Genomic DNA, 13,539 nt, shown 5'->3' on the forward strand with positions numbered 1-13,539 from the left:
TATGGTCACAAGGTTTTGGTCAAAGAGTGCTCTCGAGGCAACTTGTTAAGTAATCAATTGAATAAGTAAGAAACCTGAATTTTAGACGTGATCATGTTGTAGCAAACGCGGAAAAACAAAAACAGAACACAGGGATTTACGTGGTTCGATCACGAGGTGATCTACGTCCACGGGCGAGGCATGACAAGATTCCACTATAATCAAAAGAGAGTACAGTTTTTCAGAAGTCGAAACAACGACAAAAGCTCACGGCTTACAAAACTCTTTGAAAATAAATTTCTCTCTGTACATCAATGAGAAAACCTAGCCGCAGTATAAATAGTGCTCTCGAAAATTTTCCTCGGGGGTTACGCCCCCGAACCCCCTGAGACATTGATTCGCTTGCTCCAGCTTGGGCGGTCCGCCATGGAGATTTGTTCGCTTGCTACAGGTTGGGCCTATCGGTCCAACCCTCCGCGTCACGAACCAAATTTTAATTTTCTCTCCACTTTCGGGTCGCACAAAATATGTCGGGTCAGGTCATGAACCGGATCGAATACATAAAATTCAAGACATATTTAACAGGATCAAAATGGAATTATCCTTTTTATTTTTCTGTTCAAGCTAGGTGAGATGTGCAACTCCACAAGTCTAGAGCAACATTTCTCGGACATTTCACTTGATTCTCGCCCCATCCACCCGCTTGGGTCTTGTTAAACTCCTAAAGTCTCGTTAATTTTTGCAAATATACTTTGGTATTTGGGGTCAATATGGTACCTTAAATTGATGAGAACAGACGAACCACTCCCACTGTCCCCCGCATTTTGAGACTACTCGACTTGGACTTCACTTCTTCTAGATTATGTCAACTTGTGGGGCTTAGGCCATTTCTTAAGCCTTCAATCATATCTCTGCCATTTCTCTCGATCAATGCCGCAACACGACAGGAATGGAAACCGACCCTCACTTTCCTACCTGACCATCGCTCGTTGTCCCCTGTTCCACACGGAGTTCTTGCAACTTCCTTGAATTGCATCATACCGTGTTTTCCATCATCCAAGTCTTGTAAAATCATTATAAAATGTGCTGTGATTGTACATGTACTTCGACGGGAAAAGCATATCAAATCTTTTGTGATTTGCTTTCAAAATTTTGGCAGACACGGTTAGGATGAAGAGAATAAGGAGCTCATCTCCGGAAACTGGATCCACAAGCCATGGCTCATCAGGAGCTAAGTTCGACGTGTTCTTGAGTTTTCGAGGACCGGATACTCGCGCAAACTTCACAGATTCCCTCTATCACGCCTTGCTAGATAAGGGTATCCATGTTTTCATAGACAAGAAGGGCATCGACGTCGGTGAAGAGATCAGCCCAGAGATTTTGCAGGCCATCGATGACTCTAAAATCTGCATTCCCATCTTCTCTAGAGGCTATGCCTCCAGTAGCTGGTGCCTGCGTGAGCTGGAACACATGATGGAGCGAAGGAAAACCAATGAACTGGAGGTTATGCCCATTTTTTATGATGTGGAACCTTTCGATGTGAAGCTTGAAACCAAAGTATACAGGGATGCATTAACTCTGCATGAAGAAAAACGTGGGGCTGAGATTGTGCGGAGCTGGGCTGAGGCGCTCAAGGAAGTTACTGGAATCAAGGGATGGGACACCAAGAACACAGGGTATGTTAACTCACTCAACTCCATCTTCCTTTTTCTCTCTATTTCTTTTGCTTGAATACTGATTATAATATGAAGAGGACAGCTTTTCCTTTGTTCTGGACAATAAATTGTGATGGAATATGTCAAGGAATTCTACACTCCATTATCTCAAGACTGAAGGATCGCCTTCTCGACATGAGCATTATAATCTATTATCCTAGATTGAACAGAACCAAAGAATCATCTATTTTTTCTTTTGTTCACCAGGTCCAGCATCAATTTTGATAATTCATGTTATTGCTTGATCTTGCATGTATACAAGTTTGCCATCAATCTCATAATTAACTTGATTATGTTGTACATCCTGACACAGCCATGGAGAACTCGCACGTTTGATTGCTCGGAAAGTGTTGGTTAAGCTTAAGGTATCTTGTGTTCACATAGCTGATCATTTAGTTGGAATGGACAAATCCGTGTATGAAGTAGTAGATTTGCTGAATGTTGAATCTAAAGACATAAGGCTCATTGGTATTTGGGGAATGGGTGGAATAGGCAAGACAACTCTTGCCAAGGTTGTCTACCACAAACTATCCACTAATTTTGAGAGTTGCAGCTTCATTTCAAATATCCGAGAAGCATCAAAAGGTTCTGGTCTGTCAAATTTGCAGAGGCAGCTACTTTCTGATGTCCTTGGAAACATAGGAGTTGAACTTTCTAGCATCGATCATGGGATCAATATGATCAGAGATAGATTCAACAGAAAGAAAGTTCTTATTTTCCTTGATGATGTAGATCATAGGAGCCAACTTATGGCATTAGCAGCAAAGAATGAATGGTTTGGTTCGGGAAGTAGAATAGTTGTTACAACAAGAGACAAAAGTGTTTTATGTGGATTCCAAGATCAATTTGAACATTGTTTGATTTATGAAGCTAAGGAACTCAACAATCTCCAAGCTCTTCAACTTTTTAGCAAGCATGCCTTTAGAAGCAACAAACCTCCAATAGTATTCTTGAGTTTATCTAAGAAAGTTACTAGAAGAACAGGAGGGCTTCCTTTGGCTATTGAAGTCATTGGCTCATTTTTATATGGAAAAAGGGAAGCAGTGTGGCAAGATACATTGAAAAAGATGGAACATTTTCCTCATAAGGATGTGAAGGACAAGTTAATGTTGAGTTATGAGGCGTTAGATCATCAGCAACAACAAATATTTCTTGATATTGCTTGCTTTCTTGATGGACATAATAAGAGCTATGCAGCTTACATGTGGGATGACTGTGGATTTTTTCCAGATGAGGGAATTGAAGTTCTACTTTTAATGTCCTTGGTGAAAATCGGAGAACAGAATGAACTACGGATGCATGATCAGCTTAAAGACTTAGGAAGGAGCATTGTGTACCAAGAAAATTGCATAGACCCAAGAAAGGGTTCTCGGGTGTGGAATCAGGAAGAAGTTCCTAATATTGTCCAGAGAAAGAAGGTATAAGTCTAAGTGTACCCTCGTCTACTGTTTTTCATTGTAGAAATCTTCCTTGGACTATTTTCCCTTTATTTCAGGCCTTGTTTGGAACTCCTCACATTGAACTGACTCTTTCCTCAATTTAGGGAACCGAAACTGTTGCAGCGTTCTGTACGAAAGTTAACACGCCTCTCCAGGAGTTTGTTTTGACATCGAAAGACTTTATCAAAGTGCCAAATATTAGGTTTCTCCAAATGTCTGGTTGGACCCTCTCTGGAGACTTTGAGGATCTCTTTTCAGAATTGAGATGGCTTTCTTGGGATTCTTTTCCAGAAGAAATGCAAGCAACCAACTTTTGCCCAAAAAACCTAGTCATCCTTGACCTATCATGGAGCTTCATCAATGAACGTTGGGGTGGTTGGACTCAGCTCAAGGTATATATGTGCAAATAACTCGGTATAACATGTTATATTTTCTTCTAGTCACACTAGCTCTTGTGTCGCACAGGGTTGTAGACCGTCATTTTATTGATTATTTTTTTATAATAAAAAATTGTTGGCTTAATTCATAGAACAAATCTTGGTCTTGAAGAAGGCTCATGACACCAATCCCTCATTCCACAGGCTTGAAACTTAACTATTAAGTTTTCACTAGAAGTATATCAACTCAAACAATTACTTTACATATATGTCATAGATGTGTCGTACACATTACGGTCAATAGAAAAAATGTTACATTCGATCACTATGCTAGGAGAGAATGTAACATGTGTACATCTTTCGAGATTGCATTTTTCATTTTTATCGAATCAAACAATAAATTTACCAACCACCGCCCGCAGCGACTGCGTTGGCTTGCGCTCTAGTCCCCCCACGAAGGGATCAGAGTTCGAACCCCAGCGTAGTCGTTAGGGATTCTTAAGTGTGGCGCCGTGGTGGTGGGTCCTGCGCTAGCGTCACCCCAGGTTTACCCCTCCGGCTGTCGGCCGTGCGGGGGTTCCTGGGTTATCAAAAAAAAAAAAAAAAAAAAAACAATAAATTTACCAAAAAAAAGATTTTAAGATTTGGTTGTTGGTCCTTAATCTGCATTGCATTTATAATTTTACATTGATACTATGCTATTGATGTTTTATCATTTATGGAAAATCTTTTCCTGATGACTTTCTTCAATTCAAATTGATTGTAGCTGTACGATTAAAGGGTATTGTACTGTGGACATTCCATGTTACTAGTAACTCCATTTTTTGGGCAATGACTTATTTAGATATCCATACAAGTGATTTATAGAATTGTTAAATCGTCTAATGGAATAATTGTTGTCGCTTGATATCTATTGACTTACATTACTTTTATAGAACATTATATGAACATTCATGTTGTTTTGAGTTCCCTAATCAAGCCAATAAGTTGTTACTTTTAGATGTTTATATTAAGTTAAACATAGGTGGTGAATAAGACTCTCCGCATACATCGGATGTAAGTAAAATTGAGCATGCAAACTAACTTGTTTAGTACATCAATAGTATAAAAAGATGTATGAAACAAAAAACAAAAAAATGTAAAAATAGTAAACTGCAAATATAGATTAGTTGATAGTTAGAAGACATGTAAGATTATTTTCTATATTGATGTTTTGATGATGCATTCACATAGGAAAGTCATAAGTACGAGTGTCGAGGACAATATCGGTAATTCCATGATGAAGTTGAAAAGGGATGTAATAATCTATAAGAGATATTTTGGTTACATTCTTTTGTCTTTTTATTATTTGATACAAGGGTATTTTGAAAATATATCCATTTTCTTTTATTTGTTGTTGGGGACAATATTGGAAGAAATGAAAAAGTGAGACGAAGAGTGATTTTGGCATAAGTTAGAGAGGAATGGATATGCACAGAATATTTATAAAGTTACTTTAGTGGAAAGCTTCCTTAGTTGATATATTTGTTTATGTCCTGCTAATTATAAATCAAACTCGTTGAATATACATTTATATTTTACAGGTGGCTACAAGATTGAAGGTCCTTAATCTGTCAAACTGCTTCTTGTTAGAGGAAACTCCTAACCTCTCTGCATATTTATCTTTAGAAATATTAATTCTAGAGCGTTGTGAAAGTCTATTAAGGATTGATCGATCCATTGGTCATCTGAAACGTCTGAAGCACTTGAATCTAAATAGATGTCGTCGTCTCCAAGTGCTTCCCGTTGAATTGGATTCTCTAGAAGCATTGACCGAGCTGCTTATTGATAACTACAATTTCCCTTTAAGCATTAGTCAAGTGCCAAGCTCAATTGGAGCACTTGTAAATCTTGAGCGCTTGGTCATTTGTGGAGCCTTCAAGCTAATTACGCTTCCCAACTCGACTGGAATGCTGAAAGGTTTAGTTGAGTTGGATGTCTCAGATACAGGCATTGCAGAGTTGCCAAATGCTATTGTCAATCTAAAGAGCTTGAAATTGTTGAAAATAAGCAGAAGTCACGTGCAAAAGTTACCCGAGACAATTGGGATGTTGGAGAAACTTGAGGAGATTTATGGAGAGAGTTGCAAGCAGGTAGAGATGATTCCTAGTGATATTGTGAGACTACCATTCTTGAAGATTTTGAAATTAACACAAACTCGGGTGAAGAATGTACCAAAGCTTCCCCAGAGTTTGGTAAGTCTATGTCTATCCTCAACAGCCTCAGAAAAAGCTCCAGAAATCTCCAACCTAGTGAATTTAAGAAATCTGGAATTATGTTTTCCCGTCACATTCCCCACCACTTTTCTAGAAAAAGCTCGAGACATCTCCAGCCCATGTTGTAGATTGGAACTTTCAAGTATCACCAGCATAAGCTCATATTTGGGTTTCCTTTGCTGTCTAGAGGAACTTGAACTCAACAACTGCAAGAACCTGCATCACATTGGACAACTTCCCTCTAGTTTGAGTAAACTTACAGTTTACAATTGTGATCTTCTTGAAGTTGTGGACCTTTCCAACTTATCTGACTTCAAGAACCTCAAGGACCTCAAAGTATGGGGCTGTCCGGAACTAGTTGAGATTCAAGGTCTTCACAGACTAGAATCACTAGAAAGTCTTCAGATCGGATACTGCATATCCTTGCGAAGCTTGCCTGATCTATCCAATTGGAAGAAGCTGAAGAATTGGGACTTTCAACATTCTAACGAGTTAATTGGCGAGAGGGAAACATGTAGCTGGATGAACGTTCTAGCATTTGCAAAAGGCTTGTAGGATCAACAAATCCTTATTATGTTGACTTGCGTCTTACTTAATCCATGATGTTAGTAGCGTATTGCATGGCCTCCGAATTTATCCACTTAAAATAGGCTTCTTTGCCATTAAAAAAAGGGGTTATAATCTATTAGGCCTCTTCTTCTGACGAACAGAGAATACACACACTATTAGGCCTCCCTTAGTGTCCCCCATTCTCCTTCAACTTCCTCGGACATTTTTTTAAGCCTCAGCATCCATAGTCCAGAATTCCGAAAATCGGATATCCTGGCTATCTGAGATAGGATCGTATCAAAACAGCGAAAGGTGAAGTCCGGTTAGCAATGTAAATCCAAAACACTGCATCCGATGTAGAGGACCCCATTCTTGGCCATTATGAAAAGTCCACGCCACTTGAAATTTTCATTTTTCATAGTCTTTGGAGTTTCAGTAGCCTCTCTCGAGTTGAACAGTCTCGAAATGTGTTCGAGCAGAGTCCAAGTCTTCGAAAGTAATATTATATTCATTTGGACAAAAAATAAATATCGGATGTTCTGGTTTATATTGAAAAGTACGTGCTGTGACGTGATCAAACCGTGCTTCTAATCACTCTCTCCATTTGTTTATTCCTTATTATTGGCCCAATAGCTGTACTTCGGACAAGCCAATATTATCCCTATCATCATTATCATTATCACTATCACCATACATCAAACTAATGAATAAGTCTTGGGAAAATGAAAAATAAAATAAATAATTGGCATGAATTTGTTGGGTCTTGGTCAAATTTGGCAAGCTGATTGCTATTGGCTTTAACCACGCTTTGCCACACCTTTCAACATGTCACTGCAAAGATTATGTTTATCTTGTTTGATCAAGATTTCATTTCCATAGAGGACCATGTTAAATCATGTCATGATTAATAATGTTACCATTAAGCTACATTTATTTCTCCCGATAAATTTTCCATTTTTGAACAATGCTAATTGAATAAAGTAATGATGGCCTTTCAAGCAAGGCATATCGGGTGACTACCGAGGAGCGCATAAATCTCGTGATCCGGAGATTCATCTTAGAAAAACACACTATCATAGCGATTTGAATGTACGATTTAGGCAAGCAGGATGAACACGCTTATTGTAAAGTACAAGTGTTATGATGCAAGACCCCGAGTACAAATCTTAGCTTTAGCACGTCCTGGTTCATGCCTCTGCCGCGAATTCTATTTGGCAATTTATGATAAAACCTTCTACGAGTCATCTTTTTGAGATACCAAACGGGTCATTCACTATGTTGCCAATAAAATAGCTTGTGGGACTTTATCTCTCCATAGAAGACATGGATTGCTTGCATTTTCTGATTCTAAATGGCCGGTTGTCCTCAAACTAGGCAATTCACCATTCATTTAGCTACTCTTTATGATGCTAATCTCTAAAGTTTCATATACATACACACTGCTTCACGTTCCAGCACAAACGCCGAATACCGTGTCCTTGTTGACACAGTTGCAGAATTTAGCTTGGATTTCAAAATACAACGTGGGGAATCGGTATTTTGTTGCCACAAATCACCAATGCTCTCCTGTAACAATGTCGACTCCTATGTAATTTGTTGCTAATCCTCATCACCATGCTTGTACCACACACCTTGGAGATGGATTTTGAGTTAGCAAAGGGAAGGTTACAAGGGCTCCCCTTCATAAATCTCCTGCTTTGGCTGTTCTCGAGATCAATGTGTTGTAAACCTATTAGACTCTACGATCGGTAATATGGTCAATCTGTTATGAACAAATACATATTTCAGGTTCGATGTTCCACGCTATTGCATGTAAACTATCTGCTGTTTGGACCATCTACCCGAATCTAGCCTTGTGTGTGATAAAATATTTAAATATTAAACCACACATTTATCTAACAGCTTAAGCTTTTAGAATAGTTAGTTGTGATTCCACGAAATCTTACTGGTATTAGAGAGTAGATCTTGAAATCGATTTCTTTCAGACTCTTATTTGTCTCTCTAATTAAATATGTCAATGCTTAATACTAGTCAAAAGACAAGATTAAATGCTAAATGACGCATTCATCTAATAACTTAAGTTTTTGGAATAGTTGATGGTGATCCCACAAAATCTTACGGTTTGTTATTTGGCCCACCACATTAATAGGGCATCATATTATTGGGTTTTGACCACACATGTGGATTCAAAAAACTGCATCCGATGGAGAGGAAGATTGTATTTGTGGGAAAATTGTCAAAAGAGCCATAAACATATCGTATGACTGCTAATTCAATTCTATACTTTCCAATTTGGCTAATCCCAAACTAAGTTTATGTTTCTAGACTTTCACACGTTTGAGTTTGTGCCGTCTGATTTTAGTTTTGAGTCATCCTAAAGTCTAGGTCGTGCACCTTTTTACACTGTAATCGTCTAATCAACTATACAATGACCAGCTGTTTTCTCATTTGCCAATTTCAAACTCGGTCTTCATTGAGGAGCGCTTATAAAAGGAGCTGGCATTGGTTTGGCGATTTTTTTGGGAAAAAAGGACGAAACCGATCTTCTAGGGCAAAATAACACTATAAGTGTCATAACTTGTGTACGGTGATCACTTTGGTGCCATAACTTTTTTTCGGATCACTTTGGTGCCAAGTCGGAGGAAAAACGATCACTTAAGTGTCATAAGTTTTTTTTGGATCACTTCAGTGCTAAAATTTTTGAAAAACGATCACTTAAGTGCTAAAAAATTTTAAAAACGATCATTTAAGTGCTAAAATTTTTGAAAAACGATCACTTAAGTGTCAATCTCCGGTGAGCCACGTCAGCTTCAGAAATTAATAAAAAAAAATGCCACGTCGGATTTCCGGCAAAAAATTGTGTACGGCACCGGAGTTGGCACTTAAGTGATCGTTTTTCAAAAATTTTAGCACTAAAGTGATCCAAAAAAAACTTATGGCACCAAAGTGAGCGCCGTACACAAGTTATGGCACTTGTAGTGTTCTTTTGCCGATCTTCTAGCATATCGTTTTCGTACTATTAATATTCTTCTTGTTGCCTGACTAAATCCCGCTCCCATTATTTTCATGTTTCTGTCCATCCTAATAATATAATAAAGAATATTTTAAGATATTTCAGTAGCATAACAAGGAAACTTCGAAGTTAATATTCAAAGACCTATGTTTTTCGAATAAATAAAAAAGTGAAGCATATATAGTGATTAATTAATTATTATTCTCGACTCTTCGTACCCGGTTCCCTTTTATTATTAAGGACATATGTCTTTTCTTGACAAAAATAAAAGTTAGGACATAGGAGATATGTTTTACTTATTTTAATGCACAAAATAAGGTTAAGGAATATGAATTTGAAGTAATATTATCCTCAATTTTTTTTCTTCTCTGCAAATCAATAATAGTAATCTCACCAAATCTCTTGGCAATTGCTTCATAAAACTCAATTAGGCATGGTACTAACAGATTTGTCATAGCTAAGTGGATTGCTCCAATTTATTTGACCAGCGACCTATTTCCTATTAGAAGTTAGTGACGTCAAAATAATTAAGAAAATTCCAAAAAGTTTTTAACTTATTGCGCTTGTGCCAATTCAGTCATTAACCTTTCAATATGGCAAATCTAGTCTAAACATTTTGACAATATGACAATATAGTCCATCAGGCCAATTTTGACCGAAAATCGCCTACATGGACGCTAGCTAACCTTTGTGGCACGACCAGCATGAACGTGAATAATTTTTTAATATTTTTCCGAATTTTATTTATTCTTTTCCTTTTCCTTTTCCTTTTCCTTTTCTTTTTTCTTTTCTTCTCTTTTCCTTTTTTTTTTCTTTTCACTGGTAACAGACTCTGCATCGCAGTCTCAAGCCTTATTGCCCTTAACTCGCACAACCCTAATTCAGCCATCCCTTGTGCTTACAGCTCAGAAAAGCTCGACGTTGGTAAAACAAACATCTTAACTTATAACCATCAAAACCTCTAGAAGAATGACGTACTGTTGCCAACAAGAGGCAACAAATTACTGTTATTTGCCCAAAACCGTGCAAACAACTTTATCTCTTCAGTCGGTTGGTTAACACCAAAACATACACAGATGTATAAGAGGAGAAGGATTCCAAGAACATTCAGAAGAAACCCCACCAAGACACAATTGAAAGATGGCGAAAGAAGCGTCATCGAATACCGTTTGCCTTCTCTTGTTGAACTTACTGGTGTCGTCCATTGCTGGAAGACCTTCGAAAGATGAAGCAGCAAATGCCAAGATCATGACATTACCTGGACAACCAACGGACCCGAGTTTTGCTTAGTATTCGGGATATGTGACCATAAACGAAAAGAAGAAGCTGTTCTATTGGTTGGTTGAAGCGTCATCAGATGCAGAGTCTAAACCTCTTCTCCTATGGCTCAATGGAGGACCCGGCGCCTCGACAATTGGGTACGGGGCTTTTCAAGAGATCGGACCCTTTCAGATCTTGCCCGACGGGAAGCTTTCTAAGAGACAATTTGCATGGAACACTGGTAATTTTGTTTCAGCAACGCTTCGTGTATTAAAACTTCATAAAGACTCGTTCATTGAATGTCTAGAATGGCTATTACCTTATGAGTTACTGTTTGTTTTTATTGATGAGGGAAAGCCAAACTCAAGAAAATTTTTAGGCCCGCCTCTCTCTCAGGCGAAACTCAATTGAGAATTTACACTAGTGTTGAATATGGTCTAAATTAGTGTGCAGATTATAGTATGGAGGCTGAACATTTTCGGTATATCAGTTGGTTAGCTTTATCCTGTCAACTCGTTGTCCGATATAACTTTGGACCAAAGTAACTACTTTTTCTTGACGGCGGACTAAACGATCCATTTTTGTTTTTGTATTTGAACCAATGTTTATCATTATGAATGTTACTTGTTTCAAACTTGTAAACAATGCGTCATCACTAAGAAATCCATATTTAAGACGAAGATTGAATAATAACATCTTGTCGTTTTCTTTTTTCCTAGAGGCCAATTTGCTCTTCCTCGATTCCCCTGCTGGAGCTGGATTTTCTATCCTCAACGTGGCTGAGTCGATCAGAGATAATAGCACCGGTCGGGACTTATGACTTGCTCTATCTGGTTACCCTGGCTTAAATTTTGTGTCTTCTGCTCAATACTTTCTTGTAAGTGTTAGAACATGTTGTATAGTTTTGTAGGTTTTCCTTTACATCTCTTCTTTCTCTTTGGTCCCACATAGGAAGAATGCTAGGCTCCTTTACTCCTCTAAGCCTATATAAAGGCTTCTCATGTACATTGTTTCATATACCATTATAAGAGAACAAATACCATTCTCTTTTAATCTTTCTTTCTTATCATGGTATCAGAGCCAGGTTCTTTGTCTTGAAGAGTATGCTCTGCGGTTGCCATCAATTGGATCTTCCGCATCAGAAATTAAGACAATGAGCTCATTATTTTTTTTAAAATATGCTCTGCGGTTGCCATAAATTGGATCTTCCGCATCAGAAATTAAGATAATGAGTTTAGGGCTTTTAGGCCATCATCCTTGCTCGTTCTAATCCGCGCTTCTTCTTTCTCGATCCTTTCGATCACCTCAATCCATATTTCTAGCTTTGCTAGTGATTTCTTTTTCTGTTGTTATGGGTGATTCTAGTGACCGTATTGACGTCAAACTCGATGGTTGAAACTATTCTCTTTGGAAACCATCGGCAATGGCAACACTTGTTTACTGCGACTTGTTTGAGCATGTTGAGGGACTTTGTCCTTGTCCTGGTGCTCTTGAAAGTGAATCATCTGATGAAGTTGCGAAACGTGCCGCTGAAATTCGAGCATGGAATGTTGCTGATCGGAAGGCATGGGCTATCATTTTCCATTGATCCTGCTCTTCGCCCACAATTTTCTAATGTTGTTGAGGCGAAAAGTTTATGGGATCAGCTTGCCGAGATGTTCACCCAGACAGGGGACATTCGAGTTTATCAGTTGAAGCAAGAAGTTTACAGTGCTACGCAAGGGTCTCGCTCTATTCGAGATTTCTACAAATACATGTACTCACTTTGGAGTCAACTGGATATTCTTGCTCCTATTCTCTGCCCATCATGCCTGAACTGTACTCGGTGTCCATCTACTCGACTTCAGACTCAAGATAGGCACCGTCTACATTCTTTTCTTATGAAGCTCGGCTCTCCCTATGAAGGTGTTCGTAGCCAACTTCTTCACCACTCTCCAAGACCATCCCTCCTTAATGCTGTCAAAGAATTATAGTCTAAGGAAACTTGTCTTGGTCTTCTTTCCTCCTCGACAATTTCTGATTCAACTGCTATTTTGGCTGCTCTACCACGTGTTCCACCTACAGTTTTGGCTGCTCCACCACGTCCTTCTCCTACTCGTGGTCCTCGCCGCCTTTCATGTACGTATTGTCATCGTCCTGGTCATGACGAGTCACATTGTTGGAAGAAAAGGAATGCTTTACACCTTTCTGCATCACCACGAGTCACTACCGCATCTCCAATCTCTCAACCTATTACTCTGGTTTCTCCCTCTACGGATGACCGTATTGCTGCTCTTGAGGCCCAACTTGCCCGTTTAAGTCCTTCTCTGCCCAGGTCTTTTCCCGATTCTGGTACTTCTACAACTCTCCCATCTGCTGGAAGCACCGCTGCAGCTACTCCACCTTCAGGTGATATTTCTACCACTTGGGTACTTGATTCAGGAGCTGCTAGACATATGTCTACTTCCGCTGTTTTTCTCACTAAGCTCTCTGAGCTCAAGCAACCAGCACATTTCTTTACTGCTAATAGTTCTCCTCTACTAGCTACCCAACAGGGTACTCTTACCGTCTCTGAAGATTTCAATGTCCCTGATGTGTTACATGTTCCCTCTTTGACTCTCAATTTATTATCTGTACTGTAAGCTTTACAAATAGCTCTTGCTTTGTGCAGGATCGTTTGAGTGGCAAGATGATTGACAGGGGCAGTAGACGGGATGGACTTTATATTATGCAACATCTCCATCTTCCAACTTCCTCTCTTCCTCATCCTGTGTTGGCTACCCTCGATCTTGTTCGGTGGCATCAGCGTCTTGGACATATTCCGTCTTCTCGTCTCACCGTCCTTCACCAACAAGGTGCTTTGGGTCCTATTTCTTCTGGTAGTCTTCCTCCATGTTCTATCTGCCCTTTAGCCAAGCAATCTGGTAAGCCTTTTCCTGTTAGTAACTCTAGAACTAGTGCGATCTTCGGTCT

The 13,539-nt window shown here is 39.0% G+C and overlaps 1 pseudogene; it reads left to right on the top strand.

The window, feature by feature from the left end:
• Nucleotides 1–1,149: 1,149 nt before the first annotated feature.
• Nucleotides 1,150–6,291, top strand: LOC130140140 (disease resistance protein L6-like; annotated as a pseudogene).
• Nucleotides 6,292–13,539: the final 7,248 nt, after the last annotated feature.

Source organism: Syzygium oleosum, unplaced genomic scaffold (assembly GCF_021117445.2).
Source record: "Syzygium oleosum isolate NSW1041296 unplaced genomic scaffold, Sole_v2.1 Sole_v2.16, whole genome shotgun sequence".
Classification (NCBI taxonomy): domain Eukaryota; kingdom Viridiplantae; phylum Streptophyta; class Magnoliopsida; order Myrtales; family Myrtaceae; genus Syzygium; species Syzygium oleosum.